Here is an 11,692-nt window from a genome sequence, read left to right on the forward strand (position 1 = left end):
GAGACCTCAGAGCCTAGATGGTCTAAGTGAGGAAAAGGGTTAGAAATGACATCCACCCTGAGCTTCCAACATGAGCAGAGAGAGGGCTGAGGTGGTGTGGTCACACCCTAACTCACACCATTCAGTCTCCTGGAGAAACCAAGTTGGGTTGGGGACAACATGGAAAGGTTGCCTGGCCTCCCAAGGCAAATGGAGAGAGCATATCTTGCCCAAAGCCACCTGGTATGCATTATGTCTGGCTCCAGTTCCAGGCCCTGGTGGCCCCCTGTAGATGCAAGGATCTAAGCTGACGCTGCTGACAGGGACAAAGGCTGGAGGGCACCCAGGCTGAGCTCTGGCTAGGCCACACTGGGCAGCTATTAATGGCCCCATTGAGCAATTTCCTGAGAGCTCTGCCAGGCAGGAGCAGTCTTCCCATCCAAGCTAGCAGAGAGGCACAGCTCAGGGAAGTGCTGGGAGCCACTTGCCTTTTATTCCCTAATGATTTACAGGAGAGCGCAATCACCTGCTTAGTGATTAATTACATACCCCTTCCACTGGGAGCTCTCCAGGTGAGCATGGCGGCAGGCGTGTCCCCAGACCATCCCACTATCTGCCTCTAGAAAGCAAAACATAGTGTCTAATGAAAACCCCAGATGATAGGAAGGGCTCTACCACAGATGGCAAGTGAATTGACTTCCACAGCCAGGGGCTGGAGAACACGTCATATCTGCCCCGACACCTGTTAGAAGTCACCGGCTACTGCTCCCAGACCGAGATCAAAGGAAGAGGTCAAGAGGCTGACTGTGCAACCCAAAGACAGTCAACAAGCTTTCCAAACAGAACACTGGGGACAGATTTGCACAGTTATCTCCAAACAAAAAGATCAGGACAGAGAGGTATGACAGGACACCTGGTGGAAGGGTCCAGGATCAGTAGTCAGGCCTGGGGACAGGACACCACACAGGGAAGAATGGCAATCTAGTTGAATAGAGACAGGCTAGCCATTCCATCAAGGTGTTGGGGCGGGTCCCCATTCAATGACTAGATGCCCATATCAGACCATATACTTAAAAAATAAGTCAGGGGCTAGAGAGATGGCTCAGTGGCTAAGAGCACTGACTGCTCTCACAGAAGACCCAAGTTCAGCTCTCAGATCCCATGTCAAGTGGCTCACAACCAAATGTAACTCCAGCCCCGGGGGGTATGACAGCACTTGCTGGTTTCTGTGGACACTAAGGTGAACATACCTACACAGAGAGAGAGAGAGAGAGAGAGAGAGAGAGAGAGAGAGAGAGAGGAAAAAAAGAGAGAGAGAAGAGAGAAAGAGAAGAGAGGAAAAAATACATAATTAAAGCAAAAATCTTTTAGTCTAGAAAGATGGATTAAGAGTTAAAAACAGGGGCTAGTGAGATGGCTCAGTGGGTAAGAGCACTGACTGCTCTTCCAAAGGTCCTGAGTTCAAATCCCAGCAACCACATGGTGGCTCACAACCATCCATAACGAAATCTGGCGCCCTCTTCTGGTGTGTCTGAAGGCAGCTACTGTGTACTTACATTAAATAAATACATAAATAAATAAATAAATAAATCTTAAAAAAACGTTAAAAACAGCGGGGCGGTGGTGGCACACACCTTTAATCCCAGCACTTGGGAGGCAGAGGCAGGTTGATTTCTGAGTTTGAGGCCAGCCTGGTCAACAGAATGAATTCCAGGACAGTCAGGGCTACACAGAGAAACCCTGACATGAAAAACCAAAAAATAAAAATAAAAACAACAACAACAACAAAAAGAGTTAAAAACAAGCCGGACAGTGGTGGCGCATGCCTTTAATCCTGGCACTCGGGAGGCAAAGGCAGGCGCATTGCTGAGTTTGAGGCCAACCTGGTCTACAAAGTGAGTTCCAGGACAGCCAGAACTATACAGAGAAACCTTGTCTCGAAAAACCAAAGAGAGAGAGAGAGAGAGAGAGAGAGAGAGAGAGAGAGAGAGTGTGTGTGTGTGAGTGTGTGTGTGTGTGAGTGTGTGTGTGTGTGTGTGTGTGTGTGTGTGTGTGTGTGAGTGTATGTGTGTGTTAAGAACACTGGTTGTTCTTCCAGAGGACCAGGGTTCAATTCCCAGCATCCACACAGAAGTTCATAACCTTCTACAGCTGCAGTCCCAGGGGATCTGATGTTCTGGTCTCCATGGGCACCACATGTGGACGCTATACAAATATACAAACAGGCAAAATACTATGCACATAAAGCATCAAAGTTTAGAGTTTTAATTATTTATTTATTTTATATGCACTGGTGTTGTGCCTGCATATGTGTCCATGTAAAGGTGTTGGATCCCCTGGAACTGGTGTTACAGACGGTTGTGAGCTGCCAGGTGGGTGCTGGAAGCTGAACCTGGGTCCTCTGAAGAGCAGCCAGTGCTCTTAACCATTGAGCTATCTCTCCAGCCCAAAAGTTATAATTTTTAACAAATCATTTTTAAAAAGCAGGGAAATCAGGTGTGATAGCGCATGCCTTTAATCCTAAAACTTGGAAGGCAAGGCAAGATGATTTCTAGGAGTTGGAGGCTAGCCTGATCTACATATAGTTCCAGGCCAGAAAGGGCTCCACAGAGAGACCCTGTCTCAAAACAAACAGGAAGATAGATAATCTGAATGTAGAATACAAAGCAATAAAACAGAGACTGAACAGGAAAAATGAAAGAATTTAGAATCTGGAGTTAGAATGAAAAGACATGCAGCCTTAAGAAATAAAACTGACAGGTTCAATTATACAAAACATTTTTTGTTTCTTTGAGACAGAGTCTTACTATATTGCCCAGGTTGGCCTCAAACTCACAGAAACCCTCCTGCCTCAGACTCCTGAGTGCTGGAATTACAGGCAAGTGTCACCACACTTGGTTGTTTTGTTTTGTTTGGGACAGGGTCTCACTGTGTAGCCCAGGCTAACCTCAAACTTAATCCTCCTGCCTCGACATCCCGAGTGCTGAGATTACAGTCAAAAACCACCATACTTGGCAAAGGCGCTTTAAGGTCTTTATGATATTAAAGATTAGCCACAGACCTGAAGGAAATGTGGAACAAATACACCAAACAATTAATACCCACACCAAGCTACAAGCTTGCCACACACACCACCACTTGGCTTTCAAAAAGAACAAGGAGTCAAAGCAAAGTATAGAGAACGCCTCCAACAGGTCAGCAGGTGGAGACAGGCTACAGATGCCGAGAGAGTGGTCAGATTTACATTAAAAAGATGAACACGGAGCTGGTGAGATGGCTTAGCAGGTAAAAGCACCCGCCTGAGTTCAAATCCCAGCAACCACATGGTGGTCCATTACAACCATCCCTAACGAGATCTGACTCCCTCTTCTGGTGTGTCTGAAGACAGCTACAGTGTATTTACATATAATAAATAAATAAATCTTTTTTAAAAAAAAAGATGAACACATGCAAAAAAATATAGCAAAAATACAGGTCAAAAGCTATGCCCATGGGGAGGTATAAAACAGGCTATAAAGACAAGTATCAGCAAATATCAGCTAGGCAGTGGTGGCGCACGCCTTTAATCCCAGCACCCAGGAGGCAGAGGCAGGCATCTCTGAGTTCGAGGCCAGCCTGGTCCACAGAGTGAGTTCCAGGAGAGCCTGGGCTACACAGAGAAGCCCTTTCTTTAAAAATGGGGAAGGGGAATTATAGGAACATAGAGCAGGAAGATTTTTATCAGGGGCAGGGGTGAGCAGAGATGGGAAGAGACCATCTTATAGGTAAAATATTTCTGTTTGGGTGATGGGAATTTGTATTAGTGTCACAGATCTCTGCACACTTAGATACAGTCAAGGGTCAGAGTGATGGTTAGGGGGCTGAGGGTTGAGCCCTGAGTTGGATCCCTAGGTACCCACATGGAAGGAGAGAGTACCGGCTCCCACAGGTTGTTCTCTGACCTTAGATGTGTGCTACAGCATGCAAACCACTCCCCTACAATAAACAAAGTGTAATAAAAACTAGAAAGGCCGGGCGTGGTGGCGCACGCCTTTGATCCCAGCACTCGGGAGGCAGAGGCAGGCAGATTTCTGAGTTCGAGGCCAGCCTGGTCTACAGAGCCTGGTCTACAGAGTGAGTTCCAGGACAGCCAGAGCTATACAGAGAAACCCTGTCTCAAAAAACCAAAAAACAAAAACAAAAACTAGAAAGGAGGAGGGCTGGAGAGATGGTTCAGTGGTTAGAGCACTGGCTGCTCTTGTAGGGGACCTGGGTTTGATTCCCAACATCCACATGGCAGCTCACAACTGTAACTCTAACTCCAGTTTCCAGGGGCTTCGATGCCCTGTTCTGGCCTCTGTGGACAAACAGCACACATATGGTACACAGACAAATATTCAAGCAAAACAATTATACAAATACATGTAAATAAATAACTTTTTAAGTTAAAAGGAGCAGTAAAAACTGGCAAGTTTTGTGCTGTACACAATTTATTGCAGTTGGGGTAGGGGGAGCTGATCCAAAGGGCTGGAGAGTAGAGAGATGGTTTATATATTAAGAGCATTGACTACTCTTGCAGAGGACTGATTTAGCTCCGAACCCCTGCATAACTCCCATGTCTGGGATTCTACACTCTCTGTGGACAGTACATGCACATGTAACACAAGCCAGTCATAAAAGCAAACACTCATATATACAATACGGTAAATAAATCTTCCTTTTAAAAAATGTTTTTCTAGGGGCTGGTGAGATGGCTCAGTGGGTTAGAGCACCCGACTGCTCTTCCGAAGGTGCAGAGTTCAAATCCCAGCAACCACATGGTGGCTCACAACCATCCTTAACAAGATCTGACCCCCTCTTCTGGAGTGTCTGAAGACAGCTACAATGTACTTACATATAATAAATAAATAAATAAATCTTTAAAAAAAAAAATGTTTTTCTAAATTAAGACATAGGAGTTAGGGTACATTCAACAGTAGAATGTGTGCTGAGGACATGCCTTGGATTCAAAACACACACACACACACACACACACACACACACACACACACACACACAGCTAGGATCAGCCTGAAACCCCTAGCAGTGCCCCTACTGGGTGGGCACCTATGGGAAAGGCTGTAGACAGGGCTCTACATAAGGCCAGCACATGATGATCGACCTCAAGTATGCTCTACATGCCTAGATGTCCACCTTAGCCACAATGGGTCGGACTGCCACTAGCTCCTGTGACACTCCTAATAGACCATCCCTGCTTCCAGCTGTGTAAGTAGTGGCCAAAGAAAAGGCCAACCTGCAAACACGCAGTCACCAGCTTGGAGCACACCCTGGTGCCCACTCAGGCTCACCGGGGCTTCTACTGTCACTAGACTGTTACCAAGAGGAGGTGGTGTGACCTGTTATAGTCAAAGGGCAGTGGGTGGCAGGGCCCGCACCAGGCAGTAGAGCACCACAGCCTCTCAGCCTTCGCTGAACCATCTTTAAAATGATATTTTCTGACTGTAAGCAAAGGCCTAAGACGCAGACATTGGTGACTGCCAAACCTTCGTAGCACAGTCCAGTGTGGCTCAGCCACATGTTGAGAGAACCCCCAGAAGGGCAGAAGGCTCAGGTACAGGCTTCTAGCTGGCCCTGTACTTTCCCCACCTACCCCACCCCCGGCCCCAGGTGGGTAACTGTTGGAGGCCAAACTCATACAAACAAACACTGTTCAGAAATGAAGGACAGAACTCGTCCCTTGATTGGCGGTGTGGGAGGGGACTCTGACAAATGCAACTCAAAGGGAGTAAAGGGTTATTTGGTTAACAACTCCTGGTTAGAGCCTGTCACTACAGGGAAATTAAGGCGGGAACTTGTAGGTTATTTGGTTAACAACTCCTGGCTAGAGCCTGTCACTACAGGGAAATTAAGGCGGGAACTTGTAGCAGGTGCTCGCATTGATAGTCAAGAGGAGAGACAAACTTTCCCCACTCTTACATGGCCCAGGGCCCAAACCCAGGGAATGGTCCCACCGACAATGTCTTCCCACCCCAATTAAGGAAATCATGACAATCGCCCACACACGTGTTCACAGACCAACTTGATCTAGACAATCTGTCTTCTCAAGCAATTTTAGATTGTGTCACGTTGACAACTGCAACCAACAACACAGACAGGCTCTACTAGAGATGGTGGGTCCCAGGGTTAAGAATGCAGAGATTGGGCGGCCCCATAGGCTGGTGAGACAGCAGAACAGACCTGAAAGGGATACTGGAAGGGCTGCAAAGAACCTGAGAGAACACTTTTGAGGCCAGTGTGGTGCCAACTACACTCGCAAGGGACAGATTGGAAGCAACAGAGCCAGGCAAGAGGAGCAGGTAAAAACTTGGCTAGGCTTGGAAGGACCTCAGAGAATGGGCCCGCTCACGTTTACCTTTATGAAAACAGAGGCACAAGAGGAGGACACTCCAGGGCTCCATATGAAGGCAGAAAGCCGTGATGGGGTGCGGGTCCCTTAGCCGTCCTAGACACCTGCACTGACACCCAAGGCATGCAATGCCTCATGGGCTCCTTTCTAGGAGAGGAGCCACTGCCCAATTCTGGAGGAGCCTGGAGACCCCCCAAGACTCCCAGAGAGGCTGAGTCCCCTTCCTTGACAAAACCATGCCTCAGTTTAGCCACAAGGTAAACGGCACCCTGGCAAGCTGAAAGTAGATGCCCCCAGAACTTGTCATCTCACAAGACAACTAGGAAAACACCCAGAAAGGGCAGCCTTCTACCCCTAAAAGGGCACATGTCACCATAAAAACCTTCCAAAGGGTCCATGGCCAAGAGACCCCAGGCTTGAGGAGCAGAAAACAGGAGATGCTGAGGGCCCCTCGGGGCACAGCAGGTTCCACTGGAAATCAAGGTTACCACAGTGGACCAGGGTCCTCCTGATCAAGCAGTGCTCACTGCAAGTCAGTGAGCTGCCAACCATTCTGCAGGAGGCAGTGCTCACTGGAAGTCACTGAGCTGTCAACCATTCCCACAGGAGCAGCCAAGGACGCGCCGGAAGCCCAAGGCTAGAGCTACATAACGAACGATCCCTTGGGGCTGAGTGCAGGGACCAAAGGACACCTACTACGCTAGCAAAAGCACTATATCTGCCACACAAATCCTATATGACTTAGACAGGACACTTACACAATGGCCCAAGTCCCCTCTCAGCCAGGTGGGGCCTTTAGTTTTGGCTTGGCCACCCCAAAAGAACTAATCTGCAGCATCTCTGCCCAACACAGGACAAGAAGTTCAGCTCTGCAGCCTGCACTCAGCCTCCCTTTAAAGGGAGCCTGGGTATCCAAGGCGGCCTCCAAGTATCTCCCTCACTATGGTGGTAAGGGAAGGAACACTGTGTCCTCCCAAGCCTCACAGATCCCACAGGTGCTGGCAAGGCTGGCCGATCAGCTCAATTTTGTAGATGTGGAAACTGAGGCTAAGAGCCAGCAAGCCACTTTCCAGAGGCTGGAAGGAAATCGGGGTAGACCCGCCAGCTAGGCCTGGGGCTACCTCCTTGTGGGCTCCACAGCTGCCTCCACCCGTCACACTTGGACGGCTCTGCCCCAGGCGGCTGGCTCAGAGCCCATGTGAGGCTTTCCAAGCAAATGTGAGCAGAGTCACGAAGCCCAGAAGCTGGGTGCAGCCCTCGGCTCCCACCACGCCTGCCCCACAGACTCCTGTTTCTAGAGGCTAAGAAGTGATCCAGCTTGGTGCCTCCTGACCACAGAGTCCAGCTCCCTCTGAGACTCCCTGGGAGGCCAAACAGGAGACTCATTCCACACTCTCAGGACCCAGGCTCCATGCAGATGGATGTGAAGGGAAACACAGACTGGCTGGAGGCCAGCACAGTCTGTCCAGCTTGTCCCCATTGCCTGTCACACTTCTGAACCTCCTGCCACAGTCCCGTTCCCGTCCCCGTCCCCGTCCCCCCCCCCAGCCCCCCTGCAGCTCATTTGCTGAAAGCCACAGACAACCAGGACAAGTCAACCAGTGAACAAACAGATAAACTCTGGTCTATCTGCATAGCAGATATCACTCAGCCATAAAAAGGGGGATGGACTGCCACATGCTACAAAGATGTCAGACAGAATACATATGAAATCCAGCCAGGTACAAGCTGGCTAATGCTAACTACCCAGGAGGCTGAGGCAGGGGGAATCACTTGAGCCCAGGAGTTCAAGGCCAGCCTAGGCAACACAGAAAGATACCATCACTCCTACCACCCTCCAAAAGTGCCCAGAACAGGCAGATCCCAGACACAAAACAAAAACTGTAGTAAAGAGATGGGAAACCACTGTTCAATAAAAATGGGGTTTGCTTTGGAACAATGAAAAGGTTTTATAATAATGACTGTAATCCACATAAGTCCAGTGCCTGGGCCCGGCATGCTTGGGAGAGCTGTTAACTCCTAGGTGTAAGCTCCAACCCCAACATTTGTAAGATTTGCTTTTATTTCATGTGTATGCACAGTTTACCTATTTATGTGCCACAGAGGGGTGATGGGGTGATGGATCACCTGGGACTGAAGCTACAAATGGTTGTGAGCTGCCACGTGCATGCTGGGAACTGAACCCTGGTCCTCTAATAAGACCAGGTTAAGTGTTTTTAACCACTAAGCCATCTCTCCAGGACCTTTAATCCCAATTTTTAATTTTTATTTCTTGGTTGATGGGAGAGGGCTGACCTTGAGCTGGGGCCCCTCCGGCCTCCACCTCGTGAATCTTAGATGACAGTGAACCCAGCTGCTGCTCCCATAGTTTCTGCTCTGGCGGAGGACCTGAGTGTGGTCCCAGCATGTACCTGGGCACCTCACAATGGCTTGTACTTCTAGTTCCAGGGGATCGATGCCCTCTTCTGAACCCCAGTGGTAAACTGCACTCACACACGTGCACACATAACTTAAAATACAAACAAGTCTTTTAAAAAAAAAAATCAGTTCCAGAGCCAAGTATGGTGGCACACATCTTTAATCCCAGTGCTCGAGAGGCAGAGGCAGAGGCAGGAAGATCTTTGTGAGTAGTTCAAGGTCACCCTAGTCTACACATCTAGTTTCAAGCCGAACACAGTTACTGTCAACTCTGTTCTCAAATTTTAAAAAAGTAACCAATAGTAGTAGTAATAAAAGTAATAATAATAATAACCCCAGCTCCACACTGTTCACCTCAGACTCCCTGACTGACTCCAGGTTGCGTGTCCTCCCGTCCTTGTTCAATCTCCCCAGAGGCTTCCTAGCCTCTAGGTCACACAGCACAAGCTGACCTCTCACAGTAGACTGGAACCTCTCTGGTCTATGTGCCCAGGATTCATTTCGCCCATAGCCCCTGTCCCCAACATGCCCATCCCCATGACACCAGGCACAGAGACTGTCTGTATGCCACACTGTCCTTAGAAAGCCTAACCTGGCACCAGTCACCAGAAAAACGGGTACATAATGGCAGCCATGACTCCATTAAGAAGTCACTAAATTAGTGGCAGAAAGGATTTTCATGACCATGTTGCTAAGGGGAGAAGCAAGATGGAGTCATCTGCCTACCTCCCCACATTAAGTGGCAAGGCTGGCACTCGGCTGTGGGCCCCAGGGCCCTGCCCATGTGGCATTATTTCCCCATCCTCATCTGTGGCTGCAGAGGTAAAGCCATCAGCCACTTGGTAGCCAAGATCACAACACAGAAGAAAAGCCCAGACCTGAGAAGACAGCTCAGCTGGGAAAGTGTGTGCTATCAAGCGGGACACACACCCAGTACTCAGGTAAAGAGCCAGTCACAGAGGTTTATCAATCAGTGAGACCCAAGTTCCAGTGAGAGACCTTGTCTCAAAGAACAAGGTAGATGGTTCTTGAGAAGCACTTCCCCGGGTTGACCTTTAATTTCCATATGCACATGACGACTCCTGAGGAAAACCACTGAAGGCTGACCTCTGACCTTTACATGCACAGGCATGCACACATATGAACATACAAAAAGGAAAAAAAAAAAACCCAAACCATGTAACAACAGCTCCAGAATTCCCAGGCCAGATCAAAGGCCATGACACACAACTGTCCTCAAAGCTCTGCCACCACTACCCCAGACCTGGGCTGCATGTACCAAATGCTTCCCACCGAACGATATAAGAGAAGAGAGGACTCAGCACAGAGAGGCTATGTAAGCCTCCCAAAGACAAACAGCAACTGGACATGAAAACCCTATAGAGCTGGGTGGTGGTAGCCCATGCCTTTAATCCATCACTCAGGAAGCACAGGCAGGTGGATCTTTGTGTTGGAGGCCAGCCTGGTCTACAAAGGGAGTTCCAAGACAACTAGAGCTACACAGAGAAACTATGCCTCAAAAACAAAACAAAACACCTTGGTCAGATGATCACCTCCTGCTCCAACCCTGGGGCACCCACTTGCAAAGCAGGTGACAGAGTCCTCACCTGGCTGTACCCCACCCCCACACCCCTGTGCAAATTCTGCTAGATGCCTGAGTAATGACACTGTGTAGTCAAAATAAAAAGGGTTCCAACTATGTTGGGGCCAGGAGGTGGCTTTCCCCAGAGAAGCTTAGGACAAACAGGTTGCCTGGGTAATTTCTTGCACAGAGGGGACTCTGCTCAGCATTTAACCCAATATAACCCAACATGTGCTGGCTGGGCCCTCCCAGGGGTAGACAGCCCACAACTGCAGGAACCTCCTCCAGGGGGCCAGACAGGCTAGGCTGGTCCAGGGACAAGTGAGTGCTTTAGGCGGTGAGAAGGAAAGCCTAGGGCTTCCAGAATGGGGAATTCAGGGACCACTAGAACAAAGGCTTTTCTGTGGGCTCACAGCTTCAATTTGCAACAGGAAGCAATCAGGAAAAATAATTAGCTGCCCACTCACTCCCTTCTCTCCAGACTCCCAAAGCAAGAATCTCAGACAGACATTTGGGGGTCGCACAGCCAAAAACACTCAAATAAGAGCTTCAGGAAGATTCTTCTCTTTGCTTCCATTTTAGGCCTGGACTACCCCATCAGCTGGTACTCCTGGGGCCTGGCTTCCTAATGTTAAAATAATCGACTCTATTTTTGCCGCACACACCACCAAACTATAAAGATGTTCAATTTGGGATACCAGATGACAGGCTAGGGGATCCCAGAGTAATGTCAATCCTACCTAGGACAGGAAAGTCGGCTTACAAACCCCACCTTTAAAACAAATAGCTGCCCCATACCCCTTCTGCAGTCACGACCCAGGCATTTCCGGGAAGAGTAGAACTGGCCTGGACTTCCCACAGCCTGTCACAGTTTTGTCTTCGCCTTGTTTTGCTAACACCAGAGATGGCCTGAAAATGTAAACATGATCCCGAGGGAGACAAATTTAGGGGGAGACTCCCCAAGAGCCCTCTGGCTGAGCTTGAGAGCTCCAAGACTGGATGAAGCCAGCTCCCCTCGACCCCTCCCCCCAAACATAGGTGGAAGAGACTGCAGCCCAGGGAATCTGAGCACAGAGCCAGGCCCAGCCACCTCCCTCAAGTGTCTACCCTGGAAATACACAGGGGGACAGCTGTTCGCCTTAATAAGGCCCAGACAAAGGGACCTGAGGTTGTCCCCTACCCCGCCCCAAACTGCCATCACCACCACCCGGGAGTTCAAGAGTATCTGCCGGACCCTTGGACAGCCACACTCCAGAAAAACAAAACACAAACACCCGAAAACAATGATTTAGGTGGCAAGAGCCTTGCTTTAAAAACCACATGGCAAT

The 11,692-nt window shown here is 49.1% G+C and overlaps 1 protein-coding gene across 2 annotated transcripts in view; it reads right to left on the minus strand.

The window, feature by feature from the left end:
* The window catches only part of Lrp5 (low density lipoprotein receptor-related protein 5), a 101,761-nt gene that overhangs the window by 89,109 nt on the left and 960 nt on the right, over positions 1 to 11,692 (minus strand). The window lies entirely within an intron of this gene.

The sequence above is a fragment of the Mus musculus genome, chromosome 19 (genome assembly GCF_000001635.26).
Source record: "Mus musculus strain C57BL/6J chromosome 19, GRCm38.p6 C57BL/6J".
Classification (NCBI taxonomy): domain Eukaryota; kingdom Metazoa; phylum Chordata; class Mammalia; order Rodentia; family Muridae; genus Mus; species Mus musculus.